Source organism: Chiloscyllium punctatum, chromosome 17, assembly GCF_047496795.1.
Source record: "Chiloscyllium punctatum isolate Juve2018m chromosome 17, sChiPun1.3, whole genome shotgun sequence".
In the NCBI taxonomy this organism is placed as follows: domain Eukaryota; kingdom Metazoa; phylum Chordata; class Chondrichthyes; order Orectolobiformes; family Hemiscylliidae; genus Chiloscyllium; species Chiloscyllium punctatum.
This window is the reverse complement of record NC_092755.1, coordinates 65763346-65788420: the sequence shown is the minus strand read 5'-3', so window position 1 is coordinate 65788420 and position 25075 is coordinate 65763346. Positions and strand designations below refer to the sequence as shown.

At 40.3% G+C, this 25075-nt stretch overlaps 2 long non-coding RNA genes across 3 annotated transcripts in view; one reads left to right on the top strand and one right to left on the bottom strand.

Annotated features, from left to right (window-relative positions):
• The window catches only part of LOC140487912 (uncharacterized), a 199511-nt gene that overhangs the window by 107054 nt on the left and 67382 nt on the right, over nucleotides 1–25075 (top strand). The gene's annotated exons all lie outside the window — the stretch shown is intronic.
• LOC140487909 (uncharacterized) overlaps nucleotides 1–25075 on the bottom strand; it is a 105203-nt gene that overhangs the window by 41153 nt on the left and 38975 nt on the right. The window contains exons 3-5 of one of the 2 annotated variants that reach the window (XR_011962963.1): nucleotides 19097–19161; nucleotides 18854–18993; nucleotides 292–578 (exon numbers count right to left, since the gene is read on the bottom strand). This is a non-coding gene — a long non-coding RNA (uncharacterized lncRNA). Of the gene's footprint in view, nucleotides 1–291; nucleotides 579–18853; nucleotides 18994–19096; nucleotides 19162–25075 lie in introns of those variants that run through there. The other variant, XR_011962964.1, reaches the window with a different exon arrangement.

Sequence of the window (25075 nt, the reverse complement as noted above, 5' to 3'; positions counted from 1 at the left end):
CGTGGTATGGAAGGCGCTAGCTATGAAGAAAGGTTGAGTAGGTTAGGTTTATTTTCATTAGAAAAAAGGAGATTGAGGGGGGACCTAATTGAGGTTTACAAAATCATCAAGGGTACAGTTAAGGTGGATATAGACATGCTTTTTCCCAGGGTGAAGGATTCCATAATGAGAGGTCATGCGTTCAAGGTGAGAGCTGGAAAGTTTAAGGGGGATACATGCGGCAATACTTCACACAGAGGGTGGTGGGCATCTAGAACGCATTGCCAGCAGAGGTGGTGGAGGCAGGCACGGTAGATTCATTTAAGATGCGCCTGGACAGATGTATGAGTAGGTGGAGAGCGGAGGGATTCAGATGCTTAGGAATTGACCGACAGGTTTAGACAGTACATTTGGATCGGCTCAGGCTTGGAGGGCCGAAGGACCTGTTCCTGGGCTGTAAATGTTTTTTGTTCAGTGGTTAGCACTGCTGTCTCACAGTGCCAGGGACCTGAGTTTGATTGAAGTTTCGGACGACTGTGTGAAGTTTGCACATTTTCCCTGTGTCTGTGTGGGTTTCCTCCAGGTGCTCCAGTTTCCTCCTACAATCCAAAAATGTGCAAGTTAGGTGAATTGGCCATACTGAGTTACCTATAATGTTCAGGGTTGTGTAGGTTAGGTGCATTAGTCAGGGGTAAATGTAGAATAATAGGATGGGGCAATGGGTCTGGGTAGGTTACTCTTCGGAGAGTCAGTATGGACTTGTTGGACTGAATAACCTGTTTCCACACTGTCGGGATTCAAAAATAACAGTATCTATCTGATCAATGTAACTTGTAATGAGTTCCTAGCATGCAAGCAAGTATATCTTGTCAACCACAAGAGACTCTTCTTGTTAGACTAGGAAGTGGTTTTCATTTACCATATTAGACCAGATAAGTACCATAGATTCCAGTGTTTAAGGAGGATGACATCAGCAACCTCCATCATGATCAGCAGCCCACAAATCATAATGAGCTGACATGGCCACATAATAACCACATGAAGGCTGGAATCTTTACATGTGATGCAAGGTTGGTGTGGAGACATAATTCTGTGAAAGGCCAAAAATTCAAGTTCCTGAAGTCAGGAAAAAAGTTTACAATGAAGCCCTCTAAACATTAAAGGTGAATTGTGCATGCCAATTGCAAGTATCAGGAAGCCCTTATGGATTTATTTGCCAAGTCGTGCATGATCATTATAAGGCCAACTCACAAGAGTTACATTCCCCTTCCTAATTACAATCCCTGTCAGTAAGCAATATGGGTTTTCTGATTCCTGACTACAATTGAATAGACGTGCAGCAGGGGAGATACTGTACTTGGTGGACTTTGGAGTAAGTAACCACTGCTTTGCCCTCTTTGGGGGTTGTTCAAGCTATACCATGTCTCCATTGACATCAGTGGCTAATAGTCTAATGCTAGAGCAAGAACGGAGAATGACCAAAGGAGGGAGAGAGGCTGAGTGTATGGCCAAAGAGGGTGACCAACTCAAAATCTGTTTGGAAAAGGGAGCCAGGCTGACCTGGAAAGGGTAGAAGAACTGGAAGATTTAGCTGCATTCAATCTGAGACATCAAGTGATGCTCCCAGCTACAGGGAATACTACCTGGACAGGAAGCCAGTTGACCCTACAAAATAATAACAGGGCCATCGACTTCCTGACTGTCCCACCACAAGATATGCAGTGCTCACTAATTCGATGTAAAGAATGCTGGCACAGAATTCAATAGCAACTTAAAGGGAACAGGATCAAACACATTGCTCTCTTCTGACTAAATGGAAAACTGTTATTTTCATGAGATGAGAGAAACAAAACATTTGTTTTTAATGAATTAGAGCACACTAAATTGACAAATGTGTTTATAAAAAGCAGAACTATTCAGCATATATGGTAGGTCATAAAAAAAGCAATTTCTGTTTCACATGAAGTGCCAACTCTCTGGTGGGTCTGCAGTGGATATTTTTTTCTCCTTTACAAATTAAGTTTTCTAATTTTTACTCCTCATAATGTTAAACAATTCTAATAATGGGAAATTGGAATTTATATCCATTTTTAATGTCTGTTCTCAATAACCAATAATTCTAGGTCATGCGCAGAGTGTGACAGCCCACACTATTCTAATAATTACTGCAAAACTGTTCTTAGATAGTGGACTGTTGATTCTCTATTTCCCGTCCTGTCCTACTACCCATTTCTATTAAAGATTTATATGAGGGGACTGGATTATAGCACGGATTGCCAATTGGTATTGCCCATTTAGAACTACCATTCAAGACTGGGTCATCTGTAGCTTCCAATGCAGCCTGCAAACCTTGTAGTTTCTTTAAGAAAGACTGCAAGTTTATTATTGTTTTTATTTATGGGGAACTGTGTGCATTGGATGTAAATCCAATGATGACTGAGGGTTAGAGTTGCTTAAGGTCATTTGCATTTGGAATGTTTCGTCTGGATTGGAATCAAAATTTTCTTCCCTCATGGTTGAGACGAGATTGTATCCCATATTTCAGAGTTATAAGAACAATATCTTTTTCTTCTGTGCTTCTCAAAGTCCCACCTCTCCACATTGTTTAACTGCATGTTGAAGAATGTGTTGCTTGTTCTAAAAGCCAGTTTTCTGACAAGCCACTCCTGACCTTATGACAGATGGAAAATCATTGGTAAAGCAGCTGAATAGGATTTGGCTGAGAATAGTACCTTGAGGAAGTCCAGCTGTGATGAATCCCCAATTGTTAGGCACTTTTCTTTAGAGACACACTGATTTCAGCCTGTCAGTTATCCTTGATCCAGCTACTCTAGCCTCTCCTTTTGATTTTAGTACAAGTCCACACACAAGGCTGCAATGAGATCTGAAGTCAAATAGTTCTGGCATAGCCTTAGTAATGCAGGCTATTACTGAGTTGGCAGTGTCTGATGGCACTATCAATGACTCCTCATAGCACCTTATTGCTTTTTAGTGATAGAATGTATTGAGCATTGCGAGATAGACGTCAGTGTCATAGTTGCGCCACTCTTTCTACTGTGCACATCTTCAATACCACAACCAAGTGTTCTTTTGACCAGTACCTTGCATCCCATCCATTGTCCTTCAATTACTCCTTCATGTTGTAATCTATTTTACTGAATTTGCCTTTGACAAAGGTATGTTTATGGGAAGTTACTGTATTGGGATAGTTGCTGTTTAGTCGTTAAATAATTTATTGTTGCATTACATTTTCTTAAAGTCAAGTAGTGTAACCAATTAAATTTAAATAAGAAAAAGTTTGGGTCTAGGCTATCTCCTTGATATATTTGAAGTGGGATTTGTTTTTAAAATGAACAACAGAAGCAGCATAAATAAGTGGAATCAGGCTCCCATAGAACTAGGATTTTAGTTTAGTTTTCAGTAGTTGCTGGGGTTTTGAAGCAGCCACACCTCCCTCCCTGCAAAATGCTTAAATTCTCTTTCCCTGCCAGAATGTTTTCTTTATATACTTTTCTCCTGGACTGGAGAAACATTGCATGAGAGACAATCTATTTTACTGAATTTGCCTTTGACAAGGGTGTGTTTATGGATGTTACTGTATTGGGACAGTTGCTATTTAGCAGTTAAATAAATTACAACTGTGTTATATTTTCTAATAGAGATAGTGTTAAACCAGTTCTCCTTTATTTTGTTTGCATTTTAACTGTGCAGTAAGAAGAAAGTGTGTTTTACTTAAAGCCAAGTAGTGTAACCAATTAAATTTAAATAAGAAAAAGTTAGGGTCTAGGCTATCTCCTTGATATATTTGAAGTGGGTTTTGTTTGGTGCAAAACAGTGTTAAATTGCCCTATAGTGTCCAGGATGTGCAGCCTGGATAGGTTAGCCATGTAAATGCAGGGTTATGGGGATATGCTGGGGAATGGGTGTGGGTATTATGCTCTTTGGAGGGTCGATGCAGAATTAATGGGCAGAATGGCCTCTTTCTCCAATGTAGAGTTTCTATGAGAAGTGCGGGAGTCATTTGCATAAAAGTCTTAAGTTAAGCTCGGTGTGATAATGTACTGGGATGGATTGACTATAAGGTTATTTTGAGCAAAAGATTTAATCTATCATTTTGCTCTTTATATCAAGAACTTTCAAATTGACTTCTGTATGAGGATATTTTTCTTTTATGTAATAAACTTGTGTTCTTTTGTTAAAAGAACAATGGCAGGCTCGAGTAAATATGTACAAGGACTGACTGCCATGGTATTCCAAACTGCAATCTATCAAGCCAGGTTTCACTTGAGATCTGATGTGTCCATTATTAGCATAATTTGGATTATAACCAAGTGGAAGCTAATTTAAGAGGAATCAGCAAATCCTTTAAAGAAAAACGATCATGCAGGTACTACACAAGAAGTGTGGTATATTACATGGACTGATTTTTCAAAATGGCTTTGAATTTTGCTAAGACTTTTCTTGGGGTAGAAAATATAACTGAATTATTTGAAATGAGGCCTTATGGACAGAGTTAGCAGATAAATTGAAGATAGAGATAAAATCATAAGGCTGGGATACATCAAGTGATTAGCAGTATTTCAAGTTAAAAGGAGGGGACCATGAGATTGAGGCATCCATGCTAGAATTTGTAAAGATTCAGGTAGAAATGAAAAACCAAACTTGAACTAGAAATTAAGGGAGAAGGAAATGAAATGAAAGGAAAACCACAATGGAAATGAAGCAGAAAGAAAGGGAAGGAGAACTAGATGAGAAAGCTTGTGTTGGAAACTGAGGGAAAGAATAAGGAAGAAAAGTGGAATTAAAAAATTTGAACTCCAAAGAAACAACAGATCAGACAACATGACTTGGAGATGGACAATCTTTAGAATCAAGGAAGGAAGGTGAATTAGTATCTCAATGGATGATTTTAATTCCATTGAGGGATGTCATTTAACTAAAAATCAACATTTAGTGCTTAAAATTGTAAAGCATGGAGTTGAAAGATATTTAATCTCTTTTGAAAAGGTAGCTAGGGAGATGAACAGCCCAGAAGATGTATAGAAATTGATACTATAGTGCTTTTTTTTATTGTTAAGGCTACACATATTGTTAAAGTTTCTTAGGGGAACAATCTGTAGACTATGAAACCAACTCAATGTTTATGAGATTGCTCCTTAGACTTATCAAATAAAGTACGGGAAACCTAATCAGACATTTGTGGAATTTGCAAGAGTAAAGGAAATGTTACTGTATCGGAGGTTTCCATCACCGAAGTTAGAATGAATTTTGGGGGTGTTAGGGAAATTATGATAATGGTAGTGTTTCAAAATAGAGTAGCAGCAATCCTTAAGACCTCATTAGATAGTAGTCACATATCAAATTTCTGAGAAGCAGCGGTTCTGGCACTTCATTAGGATAGCTCTCACAGGCAGGTTTGTGAGGGGAAATTATTGCATTAGAATGGAATATGGAAATTGGAGGAATAGAAAATCAATGGATGGCAAAGTTTTAGTTTTAGGGAACAAATAGAAGAACACCAAAATAATCAAGTAGAAAGGCAAGAATGTGAACTAAAGAAAATAATATGCCTCTACGGTAATTAGACTGGATACACTAAAACCAATTGCCGGAACTTAAATGGGAGACTGATTGCATTGGTAGCGATAACTAAAAAGCTCTCAGAAAAGCAGTAAAACTGTTACAATCATGCAGGTGGAACGTGTTTACTCAGAACTTGCCGTAAAGGAAACGATAACTCAGGCCAGTTAAGAAATCTTTTCTTCAATTATTGATAAAGAAAATCACACAACTGAAGGTTCTGAATATTTTCTTTAAAAAGGAGAGGCATTTCCATATGCTTCTAATCAAAGAGGTAATTCAACAAAGATATTGAGAGATGCTGGAGTAAGTCAGTCATTGATGCTGACTGATGATACAATATTTCTTTGAAGAGTTAATGAAGGAAAGAGTCTTAATTTGTAGTGTAAGTGGAGGCAAGACATCAGTTCCATTGTATAGAATTGGATTAGAGTGTGGAGGAGAAACTGAAGACTACAGATGCTGGAGATCAGAATCAAAAAGTGTGGTGCTAGAAAAGCTCAGCAGGTCATGCAGCATCTGAGGAGCAGGAGAGACAATGTTTCGGTCACAAGCTCTTAATCGGGAACTACCTCATTAGGCACTTCTTTTAAGACACACGTGAAGTCCATCAGAACACAAGACATTGTCAGCTCCAACAACTTTTAAATGACCACTTCTCCAGTGATTGTAATTTTCTTGAGTTCTTCCCTCCCCTCCATTTCCTGATTTTCGGGCTGTTTCTGAGATGTTGCTTGAATCCTCTACAATTAAAAACCTTTGCAAAAAAAAGTACTTGTTTATTTAATCTGCCTTATCATTGTTTTCCATTTTTTAGTGAACAGAGAAGTTTAGATCAGAAATTAAACCAGAAGCATTATCTGAATGTTATTTTTTCAAAAAAAAGTGTCAGTGAAAAATTGGAGACCATCTCAAATAGCAGCCAATGGGAAAGGGGCAGTATAGTTCCACCGTATAATAACAAAAATTGGCTCATGAAATTCCAAAGAAATTTGTAACTTTGTTATGAGGAAAACATAAGCTAAAGTAATAAAACATTTTTATTGGCTTGGAATTGTTAAGAACAGTGGCTAAATTTTTGCTAAACGTGCCATATATGTCAGGCAGCAAGAAAAACCTTCTCTAAACCATTCCACGACTTTATCCTCATTTAGGTCAATACTTAAAACAAATTTCTTTAGCAAAGTTTTTTATAATGTGTCCTGTTAACTCTTGCTGTCACATTTTGTCTGGTGGCCATGCTGTGAAGTGCCATGAGATGTTTTATGACATTATAGGCAATATGTTGTTTTTGACGAAAAATGCAAAATAAAACTTCTGAGGACAGGACTCACCACTGTAATAAGTTAATAAAGCTAAAGGGTAGCAGGCCAGAAATTGAACAGGATATTTTAAAAAAGCAAAGATAAGCTAAAAGATTGATCAGGAGAGAAAAAGTTAGAAAGAAATACGGCACAGTGGTTAGCACTGCTGCCTCACAGCGCCAGAGACTCGGGTTCAATTTCTGCCTCAGGCAACTGTCTGTGCGGAGTTTGCACGTTCTCCCCGTATCTGCGTGGGTTTCCTCCGTGTGCTCTGGTTTCCTCCCACAGTCCAAAAATGTGCAGGTTAGGTGAATTGGCCATGCTAAATTGCCCATAGTGTTAGGTGAAGGGGTAAATGTAGGGTAATGGGTTTGGGTGGGTTGCGCTTTGGCAGATCGGTGTGACTTGTTGGGCCAAAGGGCCTGTTTCCACACTGTAAGTAATCTAATCTAATCAAGCTAGGTGAAAACATGGAAACAGTAGGAGTTTCAACAGATATGTTAATAGTAAAATATTTCATAAAAATGAAGATTGGCCCTCTCGAAACTGAGTCTGGAAATAATAGTGGAAAACAAAGATATGGTAGATTTAAATGAACAGGTGTTTTTTTTTTGCAAGGGTTTTAATTGTAGAGGATTCAAGCAACATCTCAGAACACCTGAAAATCAGGAAATGGAGAGGAGGGAGGAACTCAAGAAAATCACAGTGGTAATTTAAAAGTTGTTGGAACAGTCAGCTGACAATGCCTTGTGTTCTGATGGACTTCATGTGCGTCTTAAATGAACTGCCCAATGAGTTAGTTGATCAGGCTGAATCAATGTAGTTTTGTGTAGTTTTGTAATTTGTGTCTAAGACGTTTATTGGAGTTCTTTGAGGGAGTAACATGCAGCAGATAAAGGGGAACCATTGAAACTACTGTACTTAGATTTCCAGAAGACACTTGATAAGGTGCTCCATCACATACTGTTGCTGAAAATAATATCTCATGGTCCAGGGTAACATACTGCCATGGAGAGAAGATTGGTTGACTAACAGGAAACAGAGAATGAGTAAGTATCTGGTTAGCAAGGTGTAACAAGTGGTATGTCTAAGGAATCAGATCTAGGGTTTTTGCAGTTTTTCAGGCTTATTTAAAGGAATTCAAGTAATGATTGCCACATGTGTGATACCATTGAGACAGATGAGAAAGTAAGTTGTGAAGACATTGGGAAACTACAAAGTGATGTCGACGAGCTAACAGACTGGAAAAAGAGGTAGCAAATGGAGCATTATGTGAGAAAACGTGAAATGTGAAAATGTCCATTTTGGCAGGAAGAATTTAAAAATAAATATATAAATGGTGATAGCTTGCTGAGTTCTGAGAAGTAGAGGAATTTGGATGTCCTAGTGCATGAATTGCACATTTAGGATATGGGTACAGCAATGAATTAGGAAAATTAATAGAATGTTATTGTTTGGGGGAATTGATGATAAAGGCAGGAAGATTAGTCTTCAATTATACAGGGTATCAGTGAGATCACATCTGTAGTACTTGTACAGAATTGCATTCCTTATTCAAGGAAGGACGTTCATGCATTGGAAGCAGTTTAGATAAAAAGTGTTCTCGACTAATACCATGAATGGGCAGGTTATCTTATGAGGAAAGGTGGGACAGGCTGAGCTTGTATATACTGGAGTTTAGAAGTGACTTAATAGAAACATAAACGATTCAGAGGGGTCCTGACAGAGTCCATGTGGAAAGAATATTTCCCTTTTTTGGGGGGAATCAACAATTGGGAGGTGGGGGTCAAGATTTGAAAGTAAGAGGTTGCCATTTTAAGATAGAGATGGGAAGAAATTTTTTCCTTTGAAAGAATCATGAGATTTTAGAATTATTCTGGGTAATCCAAGATGGAGGACGGGAAACATTTCTGGCTGTAACAAGCTGCTCCTTTTTTGAGGTATTTTAAGTGTTGGAGATGATTTCCTCGAATTTCAGGAGCAGCAATCACTGATGTTGCATTGTTTTGGAACTTCGGAGGAAAAAAAGTCAAAATAATTGCACTTTTAAAAGGCAGAGGAACAGACCAAGGCAGCACATGGTGAGGACGGTGCAGGAGAGAGAGAGAGAGAAGGATACCCACATTGCTAACAGACACAGCACTGAACCTGCACAGTTACTGCCTTTGCTGTTGAATTCATGTATCGCCGGACATCGAAGTGCATCTGGGAAAATTAACAAACAGTGAAATTCACAACTGATCTTGGAGGAACCTGTTTGGGAAAGGTCACAGCACAGAAACAGATAAGTAAACAGTTTTAAGTGTGGCCTTGGGGCTTTGCTGTAAGTCTGCAGTAGTGAATAGAGTGGGATTTTCCTTTTTATTGAGATATGTCTCTTGAGTAAACTAGAAGCCATAAGTATAAAATTAGCCTGGAGCAGTGTTTCGTAGAGGAATGAGACAGTGCTATTTTCTGGGTTTGCAGATTGGAAGAAGCAAAAATGGCCCTTAATAGAGTGATATGCTCTTCTTGTTGGATGTGGGAGTTTAGGAAGAGTTTACGTGTTAATGAGGATTATATCTGCAATAAATACCATTGGTTGCGAATCCTATCAGATCGAATGGATCAGTTTGAGAGACAGTTAGAGGCAATGAGGAATTTATAAGAGCAAGGGAATGGATGGCAGTTATAGGGAAGGAGAAAAGCCGCAGATACAGTCACATAGATGGGTTAACTCTAGGAAAGGTAAGAGAGATTGGCAGGTAGTGCAGGGGTCCTCTGTGGCTATCCTCATTTCAAACAGGTATGCTGTTTTGGGAAATGTGGGGAGTGATGGATTCTCAGGGGAACATAGCACAAACAGCCAAGTTTCTGATATTGAGACTGGTTCTAATGCAATGAGGGGTACTTCAGGTTCCAAGAGATCGATTGTGTTAGGGGACTCTCTAGTCCGAGGTACAAAGAGAGGTTTCTGTGGCCAGCAGCAAAAAATCAGAATGGTGTATTGCTTCCCTGGTGCCAGGATCAAGGATGTCTCAGAGACAGTGCAGGATGTTCTCAAGGGGGAGAGGGACCAGCAGGAGGCCATTGTACACATTGGAACCAATGAAATAGGAAGAAAAAAAATGAGATTCTGAAGGGAGATTACAGAGAGTTAGGCAGGAATTTAAAAAGAAGGTCCTCGAATGTAGTAATATCTAGATTACTCCCAGTGCTACGGGCCAGTGAGGGCAGGAATAGGAGGATAGAGCAGATGAATGCATGGCTGAGTAGCTGGTGAATGGGAGGCGGATTTGCATTTTTGGATTATTGGAATCTCTTTTGGGGTAGAAGTGACCTGTACAAGAAGGACAGATTACACCTAAATTAGAAAGAGACTAATATACTGGCAGGGAGATTTGCTAGAGCTGCTCGGGAGGCTTTAAACTATTAAGGGGTGGGGATGGGGGTGTGGGATTCAGGGACATAGTGAGGAAAGAGATCAATCTGAGACTGGTACAGTTGAGAAAAGAAGCAAGTCAAACACTCCGGGAAGGCAGGGAAAAAGTAGAGAACAAGTTAGAACTGATAAATTAAACTGCATTTATTTCAATGCAAGGGGCCTAACAGGGTAGGCAGATCATCTCAAGGCATGGTGAGAAACATGGGACTGGGATATCATAGCAATTACAGAAACATGGCTCAGGGATGGACAGGACTGGCAGCTTAATATAGGCAAAAGTGAGGACTGCAGATGCTGGAAACCAGAGTTTAGATCAGAGTGGTGCTGGAAAAACACTGCAGGTCAGGCAGCATCCGAGGAGCAGGAAAATCGATGTTTCGGGCAAAAGCCCTTCATCAGGACACTGCCTGACCTGCTGTGCTTTTCCACTACCACTCTGATCTAAACTCTGGCAGCTTAATGTTCCAGGGTACAAATGCTAAGGAAAGACAGAAAGGGAGGCAAGAAGGGGAATGGCATTTTTAATAAGGGATAGCATTACAGCTGTGCTGAGGGAGGATAATCCTGGAAATACATCCAGGGAAGTTATTTGGGTGGAACTGAGAAATAGGAAAGGGATGATCACCTTATTGGGATTGTATCATAGACTCCCTGATAGTGAGAGGGAAATTGATAAACAAATTTGTAAGGAGATCTCAATTATCTGTAAGAATAATAGGGTGGTTATGATAGGGGATTAAAACTTTCCAAACATAGACTGGGTGGGACTGCCATTGTGTTAAGGGTTTACACTGAGAGGAATTCATTAAGTATGTAAAAGAAAATTTTCTGATTCAGTATGTGGATGTACCTACTAGAGAAGGTGCAAAACTTGACCTACTCTTGGGAAATAAGGCAGGGCAGGTGACTGAGGCCTCAGTAGGGGAGCACTTTGGAGCCAGCAACCATAATTCTATTAATTTTAAAATAATGATGGAAAAGGATAGACCAGATCTAAAAGTTGAAGTTCTAAATTGGAGAAAGGCCAATTTTGACGGTATTAAGCAAGAACTTTCAAAAGCTGATGGGGGTGGCGGGGTGGGGTGTCAGATGTTCGCAGGTAAAGAGATGGCTGGAAAATGGGAAGCCTTCAGAAATGAGATAATGAGAGTCCAGAGACAGTTTATTCCTGTCAGGGTGAAAGGAAAAGTGGGAGGTATAGGGAATACTGATTGACTAAAGAAATTGAGGGTTTGGTTCAGAAAAAGAAGGAAGCATATGTCAGGTACGGACAGGACAGATCAAGTGAATCCTTAGAAGAGTTTAAAGGCAGTAGGAGTATACTTAAGAGGGAAATCATGAGGCAAAAATGGCAAATAGAATTAAGGAGAATCCAAAGGGTTTTTACAAATACATTAAGGATAAAAGGATAACTAGGGAGAGAATATGGCGCCTCAATGATCAGCAAGGTGGTCTTTGCGTGGAGTCGCAGAAAATGGGGGAGATACTAAACGAGTATTTTGCATCAGTGTTTACTGTATAAAAGGACATGTAAGATATAGAATGTAGGGAAATAGATGGTGGCATCTTGAAAAATGTCCTTTTACAGAGGAGGAAGTACTGGATGTCTTGAAACGCATAAAAGTGAATAAATCCCCAGGACCTGATCAGGTGTAGCCTAGAACTCTGTGGGAAGCTAGGGAAGTGATTGCTGGGCCTCTTACTGAGATACTGAGATACATAGATAGGGTAAATATAGTCATAGGTGAGTTGCCGGAAGACTGGAGGTTGGCAAACGTGGTGCCACTATTTAAGAAAGGTGGTAAGGAAAAGCCAGGGAATGATAGACCAGTGAGCCTGATATCAGTGATGGGCAAGGTGTTGGAAGGTATCCTGAGGGTCAGGATGTACATATACTTGGAAAGGCAATGACTGATTAGGGATAGTCAACATGGCGTTGTGCATAGGAAATCAAGTCTCACAAAATTGATTGAGTTTTTTGAAGAAATTACAAAGAGGATTGATGAAGGCAGAGAGGTAGACGTAATCTATATGGACTTCAATAAGGCATTCGACAAGGTTCCCCAAGGGAGACTGGTTAGCAAGGTTAAGTCTCATGGAATACAGGAAGAACTAGCCATTTGGATACAGAACTGGCTCAAAGGATAAAGACAGAGGGTGGTGGTGGAGGGTTGTTTTTCAGATTGGAGGCCTGTAACCAGTGGATTGCCACAAGGATCAGTGTTGGTCCACTACATTTTGTGATTTATATAAACGATTTGGATGTGAGATTAAGAGGTATAGTTAGTAAGTTTGCAGAAGACACCAAAATTGGAGGTTGTTTGGACTGTGAAGATTACTTTGAACTAGAATGGGATCTTGATCAGATGAGCCAATGGGCTGAGGAGTGGCAGATGGAGTTTAATTTAGATAAATGCGAAGTGCTACATTTTGGGAAAGCAAATCTTAGCAGGACTTATACACTTAACAGTAAGACCCGAGGGAGTGTTGCTGAACAAAGAGACCTTGGAGTGCAGGTTCATAGCTTCTTGAAAGTAGAGTCGCAGGTAGATAGGATAGTGAAGAAGGTGTTTGGTTTGCTTTCCTTTATTGGTCGGAGTATTGAGTACAGGAGTTGGGAGGTCATGTTGCGGCTGTACAGGACATTGGTTATGCCACTGTTGGAATATTGCGTGCAATTCTGCTCTCCTTCCTATTGGAAGGATATTGTGAAACTTGAAAGGGTTCAAAAAAGATTTACAAGGATGTTGCCATGGTTGGAGGATTTCAGCTATAGGGAGAGGCTGAATAGGCCATGGCTGTTTTCCACAGAGTGTCAGAGGCTGAGGGGTGACCTTATAGAGTTTTATAAAATCATGAGGGGCATAGATAGGGTAAATAGAGAAGGTTTTTTCTCTGAGTGGGGGAGTCCAGAACTTGAGGGCATAGGTTTAAGGTGAGAAGGGAAAGATATAAAAGAGACCTACGGGGCAACTTTTTCACGTATGTGTGGAATGGGCTGCCAGGGGAAGTGGTGGAGGCTGGTACAATTGCAATATTTAAAAGGCATCTGGATGGGTATATGTACAAGAAGGGTTTGAGGGATATTGGCCAGGTGCTAGCAGGTGGGACTAGACTGGGTTGGGATATCTGTTGTACATCTCTATGACTAATGCTGAAATGATGGTAGAAGCAGGGTCTTTGAATATTTGTAAGACAGTTGAATGTAGTTTCTTGAAAATTATTGGGGTTGAAAGGTTATAGAGAGTAAGCAGGAGTGTGAAGTTTTCATATTGGCCATAATCTTATTGAATAGCAAGCAGGCCAGATGGCTCAGTGGCCTTCTTTAGATCCTAATTGTCTCAGCTGACAAGAGTTGAGAGAGTGGTGCTGGAAAAGTGCAGGTCAGACAGCATCCAAGGAGCAGGAAAATCGATGTTTCGGGCAAAAGCCCTTCACCAGGAATGAGGCTGGGAGCTTCGGGGTGGAGAAATAAATGGGGGCTGGGGCTGGGGGGGTGGGTAGCCAAGAGTGCAATAAGAGGATGGAGGTGGGGGGTAAAGGTGATAGGTCGGAGGGGAGGGTGAAGTGGATAGGTGGGAACGAAGATGGAGAGATAGGACAGGTCATGAGGTGGTGCTGAGCTGGAAGGTTGGAACTGAGATAAGGTGGGGGGGAGGGGAAATGAGGAAACTGGTGAAATCCATATTGATGCCATGGGGTTGGAGGTTCCCGAGGCAGAAGATGAGGCGTTCTTCCTCCAGGCGTTGGGTGGTAAGGGAGCGGCGATGGAGGAGGCCCAGGACCTACATGTCCTCAGCAGAGTGGGAGGGGGAGTTAAAGCTTTCAGCCACGTGTCGGTGGGGTCAATTGGTGCGGATGTCCCAGAGATGTTTTCTGAAGCGCTCTGCAAGTAGGGAAATATATCTCTGGTAGTGGGGTTTGTTTATGGGTGGTGAAAATAGCGGAGGATGATGTGATGTGTATGAAGGTTAATTGGGTCAAAGGTGAGGACTGGGGGGGAATCTGTCATTGTTGCACTTGGTCGTCACCTTCCACCCCACCAACCTCCATATACATCGCATCATCCTCCACCATTTCCACCACTTACAAATGGACCCCACCACCAGGGATATATTTCCCTCCCCACCCCATCCCCTTTCTGTAAAGACCATTCCCTCCGCAACTACCTGGTCAGGTCCACGCCCCGCAACAACCCATCTTCCCCTTCTGGCACCCTCCTCTGCCACTGCAATATTGCAAAACCTGCGCCCACACCTGTGCCCACACCTCCCCCCTCACCTCCGCCCAAGGCCCCAAAGGAGCCTTCCACATTCATCAAAGTTTCACCTGCACTTCCACACATCATTTACTGTATCCGTTGCTCCCGATGCAGTCTCCTCTATATTGGGGAGACAGGACACCTACTCACAGAGCACTTCAGAGAACATCTCCGGGTCACCCACACCAACCAACCCCACTGCCCCATGGCCAAACACTCCAACACCCCCTCCCACTCCGCCGAGGGCATGCAGACCTGGGCGCCGTCCATCTCTACTCCCTAACCACCCGACATCTGGAGGAAGAATGCCTCATCTTCCGCCTCAGGACACTCCAACCCCATGGCATCAATGTGGATTTCACCACATTCCTCATTTTCCTTCCCTCCATCTTATCCCAGATCCAAACTTCCAGCTCAGCACTGCCCTCATGCCCTATCCCACCTGTTCATCTTCCTTCCCAACTATCTGCTCCACCGTCCCCTCTGACCTATCACCTTTCCCACCTCCATCCACCTATTGCATACCTTCCCCCAGTCGATCTTCCCACTTGTTCACCTTCCTTTCTCCCAGCCCAACCCCACTTCCATTTATCTCTCCACACCCGAGGCTCCCAGCCTCATTCCTGATGAAGGGCTTTTCCCCAAAACGTTAATCTTCCTGCTCCTTGGATGCTGCCTGACGTGCTGTGCTTTTCCAGCAGCACATCCCGATTCTAATTAGATTAGATTAGATTAGATTACTTACAGTGTGGAAACAGGCCCTTCGGCCCAACAAGTCCACACCGCCCCGCCGAAGCGTAACCCACCCATACCCCTACATCTACATCTACCTCTTACCTAACACTACGGGCAATTTAGCATGGCCAATTCACCTGACCTGCACATCTTTGGACTGTGGGAGGAAACCGGAGCACCCGGAGGAAACCCACGCAGACACGGGGAGAACGTGCAAACTCCACACAGTCAGTCGCCTGAGGCGGGCATTGAACCCGGGTCTCCGGCGCTGTGAGGCAGCGTGGAGCATCTCCAGCATCTACAGTCCTCACTATTCCACAGCCAGCAAGAGTATCAATCAATGCTAAGAGTTAACATTTGGAACTTGTATCTACACTGGCATGCAGCTACGTGAACCACTGTTGAGTTTGTTTTCAAAAAGATAAGTCGACTTCCCAGCACATCCCTCTTGAAACAATTATCTGCTCTCCGCACAATTAATGGTCCAACATTTTCATAAACAACTTCCTTCATTTCCTGAAAAACAAGGATAACGTGTCCATCATGATGGCTTCTCAGAAGACTGACTTTTAAAACAAATATCATTTTCATCTAGAAACAAACCTATAATGCAGAGAGGTGGGACTTTGGGAGCCAGAGCAAATTATGTACTTTTCCTGTGTCTCTTGGACAGAATCCAAACTGGACTGACAGGATGGGAAATCTCCCTTCAATAAACAGTTATAATTTGGAGGTGCTGGTATTGGACTGAGAGCACACAGGGCACCTCACACCTTCAATGTATTATCTGGACCAACATGGCACCAATTATTAAAGTTTACTTGAGAAAGTAACTTTAAAAAAAGAGTTATGGGATTTACATATGAAAGAACTGAAACCAACATGGTCATTCTAAAAGATGAGAGACTTAACAAACAATCCAGATCTTTTTCAATATATAATTTCAGTTACATTACACTGTAAACTTCGTCATAAAAATTTGGTGTCTTACAATCTTATACTCCATAACCTCCTGATGAAGGAGCAGCGCTCTGAAATCTAGTGCTTCTAAATAAACCTGTTGGACTATAACCTGGTGCTGTGTGATTTTTAACAATAAATAATTGTAATCAATTTAATCTATTGTGTGTAGCTTTAATCTAGCTCTCATCAGACTTCTGTATATAGCATGAAGTTTATAATAAACCTGCAGTCTCATCAAAACCATATGGATGGTCAAACCTATTAGTGTCAGTCCGAAAGCAGGATCTGGAAACCATCCAGCCTTACATTGACACGATGCAAGGAACATTCATATTGCAGAAGTACCAGCCAAGGATCCTATCCAATAAGAAAAGCCTCAGCTCCATCTTTCTGGCATTCAAAAGAATGACTATCATCAGGTCTTCCACCAATATCTTTGGATTCACTATTGGTCAGAGGCTCAACTTTGACCAGTTGTATCAATATATTGGCTACAAGAACAAGTGTGTACTTTGCAATAAGTGGCTCAAATTCCAACCACACAACACGTCTTCTCCATAAAGCCAAAATCAAATCATTTTCACGACTCAGGTTGGGAATGGAATACAACATTCACAACTTGCCTGGAATCACAGCAAAGCTCAAAGAAGCTTGATACAATGCAGGACAAATCTGTCTGACTGGGTGAAGGTCCTGTCACAGAACCAAATGGCTGTATTAAGGAATCTAATGTCATCTTCCTTAGAATTGCCTTTGGATGTTTAGCTTTTTCTCTGTACAAAGAAAGATGCTGGAATTATGAGCTGACAGTGGTGCAGTGAAGGAATTTAGACCACTGGGACCCATTTGAACAGGACAAGCAACTTGAAGTCCCCTCAATCAATGAAAAAGAAGGATTGAGAGATTATTAGCATGATAATTAAGGAGATGTAAATTAGAATGTGGCAATTCAATGTCAATCCAGACACATAAAGAGAGAAAAAGGGAGAGATAGACGAAATTATCAGAAAGAGGAAAAAAAAAGACAGAAAGGAAAATTAAACAAATTTGTAACAGCAAATTTCACATTTTAAGACTTTTCAAATAATGAAAACTTGCAGTAATGAATCTCCAAGCAAGTAAACACTAATTCTTGGTAGCAAAAAGATTGATGTTAATTCATAGGTGTCACATGATTTTTAACTGATGCACAAATTCAGGAGGATCACTAGATTAATGCATCTTAATGATAAGGGAGACAGGGAGATGGTATGTCTGTGAAGTTATCATAGGACAGACATGACATGGAAAGAAACTTTGGTTATTTGAGTTTAACTGAGCACTTTGCTTCTTGTCTGAATTTGCAGTAACATTTCATAGAATTACGGAATATTACAGAAGGGAGGAGGACCTTCAGGCCATCATATATGCACTGCTTCTTTGAAAGAGTAGTCCAGTTGTTCCCACTCCCCCACCTTTTCCCCACACCTGTGACTTCTTTTGAACCAAGTATTTATCTAATTCCTTCCTCAAGGATACTACTGAATCCACCTCCATCACCTTATCCAGCAATTCATTCTGAATTCAATTTGTTGCACGTAAACTATTTTTCTTAAACCATGTCTTGTTTTGTTATTAATGCTTAGGACATTGAAAATAACTTCTATTTACTAGAACTAACCCATTTATGGTTTAAAGACCTCCGTCAATTCTCTCTTCGGTCTTCTTTTCTCAGAAGTGAACAATCCCAGCCTCTCAAGTCTTCTTATGCATAAATGATGCAAACACTATTACTTCCCTGTTCTTTTGACTAGACACTCTGAGCCAATATCAACAATATCTCCTCTGTATTATAACAAGCAAGCTGGGTCCAATTTTAGACACTTGGCTGACACATTTTTCAGCAGCAACAATGTCGAAGTGAAACCAAAATCCAAGTGAGGGAGCAATTACTTCCCACTGATTCCAGCCTACTGCAATCTTGGAGCAGGATGACAAACAGGGTTCCATGACATTCACTGGAAGCAGATGTTAATGTCATTATCACATAGAAATCCAGGTCCTATTCTATACACGCACTGGATCTGTATGTAAAGCTGCCAAACCAGCAATCATTAAAATAATTGTGGGCAGGTATTCCTAAGCCAGTTTAGTTGAGTGATTTTAAGAAATCTAAATAGTATGCCACATCTCCTCAGCCTAGGTCCTTCCCTATAAATTACAACTGCTAGCTTCAATCTGCAGGCAATCTAATGGAATTCCATCCCCTATTCTGTAAGCAGTCTCTCATTTAGCACTGGCTACAAAATGATGTGGTCCTCCAAGGATCTGGCTTGAACTAATAGTTGGCTCAGTTTACTCACTTTCCATCCAATGGAGGAACTTGCATGGAAATCCAAACCAGTATGTCTCCAGTGTATACTATTCAAAAGATGCAATGCACAAGCCAGAGGAAATGGTGGCAAAATGGTAAGTCACTGGACCATTAATGCAAAGGCTGAGACTAATGCTCCGGGGACAGGGCTATGAAAACCACCATGGCAGCTGGTGGAATTTAAGTTCAATTAATAAAATCTAGAATTGAAAACTAGTTTCTATAATAATGAAGAACACATTAGGTTCACTAACCTGTCATCTTTATCCGATCTGCCTGCATGTGACACCAGACCAACAGCAATGTGGTTGAACCTTAATTGCCACCTTCGAAATATTAGGCCAATCAGTTCAATTATGCTTGGGTTATTCAATACTGATCATGCAAGTGGCATCTGCAGGCAATAAAAGAATAAGTCTCAAAAAATTTACTTCAACTGCAAGAGCAGCAAAACCATGTGAGCAGCATCATCTTGCTCTCTTCGTGCCAATACTTACTCACTATTGGACCAAAGTCCGAGAATGTCCTGTTTGTTTCAATAGGAGTGCCATCAAGTTAAAGTCTGCATTATTCAAGGAGAATCCAGTCAGCTTAAATAAACAATTTATCACCTCTATTAAATTCATTGGCATCAAACATTCAGAGTCAAAATAATAATTAAAATCAATGGCTGGTTATGATTAAATGAATATTTATAAATATCAGCAGAACTGCAAGGTAAAATTAGAGGCTTAATCACCACTTTTCTGAGCTAGAGATGACCAAGCTACACAATGGTATACATGAGGAAATCATTGAGCTTTCACTGTTTATTCTTTAACATGAATAAGCAGTGGGGAAGGCTGTCTGCCAACAGACTCATGTCTGAGCTTTAGACCAAGGAACTCAGTACAGGGACCCTGTTTCTATTCGTAGAGTCATAGAATCATAGAGATGTACAGCACGGAAACAGACCCTTCAGTCCAACTCACCCATGCCGAACGGATATCCCAATCCAATCTAGTCCCACCTGCCAGCACCTGGCCCATATCCTTCCAAACCCTTTCTATTCATATACCCATCCAGATGCCTTTCAAATGTTGCAATTGTACTAGCCTCTACCACTTCCTCTGGCACCCCATTCCACACATGTACCACCTTCTACGTGAAAACGTTGTCCCTTAGATCTCTTTTATATCTTTCCCCTCTCATCCTAAACCTATGTCCTCTAGTTCTGGACTCCCCACCACAGGGAAAAGACCTTGTCTATTTATCCTATTCATGCCCCTCATGATTTTATACACCTCTTTCAGGTTTTCATTGAAGTTTTGAAATTATTGCTGGGGATGTTGGTCTATGGGGAAATCAATATTGATATTCAACTTCAATAGGGATCCAGGCTGAATCTACACAAGAGATATTCCAATGTGCATTTTCACAGACAGACTAAAGAAGTGATTTACTTACGATCAATCTGAGCTGAATTCTACCTCAGATCTGAAAATCACAGAAATCAGCACTTGAACCCAGTGCATTATACAAAGTGGCACGTAATGTGCTCAGGATACAATGTTTTCGCCATGCCCTTGAAGTAAATAACTGAACACCTCGATTCAATTGATGGAGCAAGTTGATATCAATGCATTGCATGCTCAAATAATGGCAGCAACCTGTATATATATTTTTATAGCATCTGCTACAATATGTCTAGTTGCTGAGACTATTGATATTAGTAATAGTCATGCAGTGACATAATGAAAGAACTAATAGCAAATTAGAACATGAAATCATATGCATCACCTGGTAGCTGAAATATTAAACATTAGAACCACAATATTCATATTGTACCTCTAACACAGTAAAATATTCCAATATGCTTTACAGGGCATTATCAGACAAAATTTGACTTGGAACCAGACGGAGATATTTGGGTAGGTAATTAAAGTATGGTCAAAGAGATCAGTTTTAAAAACTATCTTAAAGGTAAAGGGGAGATGGGAAGACAGATTGGGCGAGGGAGAAAATTTCACATCTCAGGGTTCTAATAACTTCTCACAGTACAGTTAATGGTGGTACAATTAAAATTAGATATTCTCAAACTACCAGAATTAGAGGTGAACAGGTATCTCAGAGGATTGATGGTTAAAGGAAATTAGAGATAGGAAGAGGTGTGGCCCTGGAGGACCTTAAAAACAAATGTGAGAATATTAAAATCAAGTTTTTGCTTCACTAGGAGCCAATATAGCTGATAGCACAAGGGTGGTGGGTTATGTTCCCCTTAAAATTTCAATGTTGCATGTAGCCCATTTTGTTCAGCGACTTCCTCTTTATATTCTTTTATGTGGCTGCATATATGTATTCCTTCTCACAAATCCTGCTATTGCTGGACCACACCTAGCCATGCAGCTTTGATGGAAGATTGAAGGTGGATGAAGCATCTTATCAAAATACTTGGCATTTGGAAGTGATTTGGGGCATTTGGTCATTAAGAGCTAAAGGAACCAAAGGATTTTGGGCAGGAAACAGGAACAGGGCACAGAACTGCATAATCAGCCATGATCATATTGAATGGCAGAATAGGCTTGAAGGGCTGAATGGCATATTCATGTTCCTATTTTCTAATCTCATTAAAAGAAGTGAACAACTTTGATCCTGAGTTTGAAACCCTATGCCCGAAAATATCTGTTATTATGTTTGACAGTAGAACTGTTTTGATTTTAGCTTTTTCCATTTGTGTGGAATCTGTTGTATCATTTGGATGGGTATATGAATATGAAGGGTTTGGAGGGATATGGCCGGATGCTGGCAGGTGGGACTAGGTTGGGTTGGGATATCTGGTCGGCATGGACGGGTCGGACCGAAGGGTCTGTTTCCATGCTGTACATCTCTATGACTCTATAATATTAATGATTTTCACAAGAAGATTAATTATCACGAGTTTCTCAAAGTCAACAAAATACATTGATTTATACAGAACTCTATACCTTATATATAATCTTGTGTCATTAGCATAGTATTATGCACAAGAGCCTTTTTATGATCTTGGTTCAGTGTTAATATCTGAAACATTCAAGGACTAAAACTGGTTTTAGAAATGACACTGCTGACTTAAATTGGGTGCTTTGATCACCTGATAAGCTCAATCAACCCACATGAAATGTACAAAACCAACTGTTTCAAAATTATCATCTTAATCAAGAGGCCATGAAACTTTGTGAACTGTCAAGAAATCCTCATCTTTTGTTTTACACACCTTGGTATAACTACCATTTTAAGAGGTGAAATGTTGCTGCAAGTATCCAGCTCAAAATAACACATGGACACAGACTCACAAGAATCCACAAAGGAACAATATAATCACAGTGGCCTTTGAGCAAAGAGGGAGAAATAACATGAGCTGATATCAGCAAGGTTGCAGTAGGTTCTTCTCTCTCTCTCTCTCTCTCTCTCTCTCTCTCTCTCAATGTTGCTGTTTCTCAATTGCAGAAACGAGTAACTGTGAATAAGCAACTTGGAAACACCGTGAACACAAAATCTGCAAACTTTGCAACTGAAAAAGAATAGGGACCACAGCTCAGTAGTTGGACTCAAATCTTTTTGTTCTCACAATCCAAGAACTCTTTATCTGTAACTGCATTTGCCTTTATCTTTATGTCTGTACTGAATAATTATCCTCCATCATCACACCACTCTGTAATTTCATTACCTGTGTTTGCCTGTGTGTGGTTCTTGCTACATTTCCTTTCAGCTAATACCTAATAAAACTTCACTCTCTTTCACACAACAAAACCTTGGAATTGGCTCACTTTCATTTTCAGCCTGAGTAATAATGTTAAATTGAAGAAGTGTCACAGCCAAGTAATCAAAACAAAAGCTTGTTGTGACTGACCCTAGAGGAGCTTAAGTAAAAGAATGGAGCCATGCCCTCTTCCCACCTGGATGTAACAAAGTTTGGGGCTTAGTCTATGAGCTTCTTCTAGGTGAGTGGCAGAATTGGAAAACAAAGAGTTTCTTTAAAAACTTGCAAAAAATAATTCACAACAATGTTTTAGAGAATTTATCATTAATTTTGCTAAGACATCCATTCAAACATCCATGTTTGAAATTAATGTTTGCATATAGGAGACAAAATAACTAACTTGAACTTAAAACTTGGCCTTGGAAGAAATGAAAGTGGTGGCTTAGAACTTAAAGGGAGAGTACTGCTCAAAACCATGAAAACAGAAATCGTAAAATGAGTAGCAACTTGTCTAAGGCTAGACACAAAGTGTAATGAAACAGAGAAATTAGAATTGGAATAGTGAGGATTAGAACTGGAATTATAAGAAAAGGAATGAGAATTCCAGGAAAAATAGAGTTGGAGGCAGGAAAGAGAGAAAAAGATGATTTCAGATAATGAAAGCAAAAGAAAAGACAGCTAAAGCTGAGTAATCTCAAGTTAGGAAGAGATTGTAAACACCTTTGGTAGAAGAACGCCACCTTACTCAGACTTAAGGGCGGAAGTAATCAAGTTTGCAAGTTGTGATGAAGGTGTGTGAATTATACATATGAATATCACATTTTTCTCTAGAGATTGAATTTCAGGCTAGTGGCATATGGATGTCACTCTTTCTTTTGTGAAGGCTTTTAAAAATGAACAAGGCTGATCTTTCTGGACCAACAATTTAAAATCACTTTGTGTCATAAAGCAGGTCTATAAGCCTCTTGTAGTGTTAATGGAAGTTGATTTATACTGTGAGGGTTTACATCAGGAGAAATAAAAACATTAAGCCATTAGTTCAGCAGAAACTAAGAAGGTTTTAGACAATTCAAAGAAGAACTGACTGGGGTCACATATAATTATAGTTTGTTTGAGAAAATGAGTTGACTCAAAGTAGTGAAGGAAATTAGTTATGTTTATTTTGTAAAACTTGCAGACTAGGTGTGTTTAATTCAAAATCTGCATTGCTTATTCAAAGCTGAGAAAGTCTAGGATCTCAACTGCGTGAGTGGTCAAAAGAAAAGTGTTCATAGCTTATGGGACTAGAACTGAGAAGAAGCTGTTAAGTCAAACCTACAGTGTGGACAGGAAATGCAGTGTCTCTGGATTTTGACCAACTATAAAGTGATGATGTTGGGGTATAGATGCAATTTTGTTTTACTATGTATTTCAAAGTGTTTTAATTGCATTATATGTGGATAGCTAGCCTTGTTTTATTTTTATGTTTCTTTCTTTTGCATAAATAAACTGCTGTTTTATTGTTAAAAGCAAGTCTTCAGCCTGGCATTTGCACTGTTCAGTGAAAAACCGCCACATTAATTAAAGTATATATCAAGCTGCACTTCATTATGGAATCTGACTTGTATAGTAGTAGCATCAGCTGGTGCATAACATCAGATTTAACCCTAAAGTTTTATGAAGGAAAGGTAGCTGCCTTCTTTATCTCATTTGAAAGAATAGTACAGTTGTTAAAGCTGCCAGTTCATTGCTTGACACTGTTGCTGCAGAGCAGGTTGACAGGGAAAGCTCATGAAGTTTACTGACTATCCAGCAAAACAAGGGGCTATTTTAAGTATAACATTTAGTGCCAGAAGTGCATAGGTAAACATTCCACAACCTCAAGATATGACCAGATCAGATCTAACTGATATATGAACAGCTTAATCAGCTTGTTTTTGATCAGTGTTAGTGGGCACTAAAAATTAATAACTTTATGAGGAATTATAAACTCAATACCCTTTCCAGTTTGGACTCATATTCAGGAATAAAATGTAGCAGGTCCCAATTAGGCAGCCATTCTGGCAGATGGCTGTGAGTTAACATTCAGACCTATAAAATCAGATATGATGGGGTCAGCAAGCTATCACAGACCATAGAGGAGTGAGGTTGAGATAAGTCTGACAGAAGCAGACAGTTGGGATAAAAGGTTATTTTTCGGAATGACAGCTAGTGACAAGTGGTGTCCCGCAGTGTTCAGTGTTGGGGCCGCAGCTGTTCCCTTTATATATAAATGATCTGGATGAAGGAACTGGGGACATTCTGGTGAAGTTTGCCAATGATACGAAGTTAGGCGGACAGGCAGGTAGTTCTGAGGAGGTGGGAAGGCTGCAGAAAGATCTTGACAGTTAAGGAGAATGGTCCAGGAAATGGCTGACGAAATTCCATGTGACCAAATGTGAGGTCTGCACTTGGAAAAAAGAATACAGGGACAGACTATTGTCTAAATGGTAAGAAAATTCCTAAAGCCAAAGTACAAAGGGATCTGGAAACGCTAATCCAGAATTCTCTAAATGTTGACTTGCAGGTTGAGTCCGTGGTTAAGAAAGCAAATGTAATGTTGTCATTTATCTCAAGAGGGTTGGAATGTAAAAGCAGCAATGTGCTACTGAGACTTTATAAAGATCTGGTTAGACCCCATTTAGAATACTGTGTCCAGTTTTGGGCCCCACACCTCAGGAAGGACATACTGGCACTGGAGCTTGTCCAGCGGAGATTCACACGGATGATCCCTGGAATA